We start from the raw sequence: 931 nt of genomic DNA on the forward strand, positions 1-931 counted from the left end.
GCTGGTGTTTGGAAGAGTTCTTGGAAGCCATCCAGGTCTTCTAGGGGCTGAACTCTGATCTTAGGTGTCTGTGACCTCCTCTTATGTCCTGTTGAATTTCCTGTGAAATCCAGTTTCTGCTTTGGAGTTTCTATAAAGGCTGTGCTGTCATTTTCTTCCTGCACTGGTGCTGGTGTGCCTGTGGCTCTGCCTGGTGACTTTGTTCTTTTCCCAAGTGTTGAAGGCTCTTCTCTCACATCTACCTTAGCAAGACCTGTCTTGGACAGTCTCTTTGAGTTTGCCAGGGTTCTGACAGGTTTTCCTTGTGATGAGTCCAAAGACATCTTTGCACTTTCATCAACAATCACTGAGTAAGTGGTACCAGCTGGGGTTTGGAAGAGTTCTTGGAAGCCATCCAGGTCTTCTAGGGGCTGAGCCCTGTTCTTAGGTGTCTGTGACCTCCTCTTATGTCCTGCTAAATCTCCTGCAGCCTCCAGTTTCAGCTTTGGAGTTTCCATAAAGGCTGTACTGTCATTTTCTTCCTGCATTGGTGCTGGTGTGCACTGGGCTCTGCCTCGTGACTGTGTTTGTTTCTCAACTATGGAAAGTTCTCTCACATCCACCTTACCAAGTCTTGTCTTGGACAGTCTCTTTGAGCTTGCCAGGGTTCTGACTGGTTCTATTTGTGAAGATTCCAAAGACATATTTGCATGTTCATCAACAGTCACTGGGTCATTGGCACCAGCTGGTGTTTGGAAGAGTTCTTGGAAGCCATCCAGGTTTTCTAGGGGCTGAACTCTGATATTAGGTGTTCGTGACCTCCTCTTATTTCCTGTTGAATTTCCTGTGAAATCCAGTTTCTGCTTTGGAGTTTCCAAAAAGGTTGTGCTGTCATTTTCTTCCTGCATTGGTGCTGGTGTGCCTGTGGCTCTGCCTGGTGACTTTGTTCTTT

The 931-nt window shown here is 46.7% G+C and overlaps 1 protein-coding gene across 2 annotated transcripts in view; it reads right to left on the bottom strand.

The window, feature by feature from the left end:
* The window catches only part of Mki67 (marker of proliferation Ki-67), a 27,112-nt gene that overhangs the window by 8,906 nt on the left and 17,275 nt on the right, over window positions 1-931 (bottom strand). The gene's annotated exons all lie outside the window — the stretch shown is intronic.

This window comes from Mastomys coucha, unplaced genomic scaffold (genome assembly GCF_008632895.1).
Source record: "Mastomys coucha isolate ucsf_1 unplaced genomic scaffold, UCSF_Mcou_1 pScaffold21, whole genome shotgun sequence".
NCBI classification, from domain to species: Eukaryota; Metazoa; Chordata; class Mammalia; order Rodentia; family Muridae; genus Mastomys; species Mastomys coucha.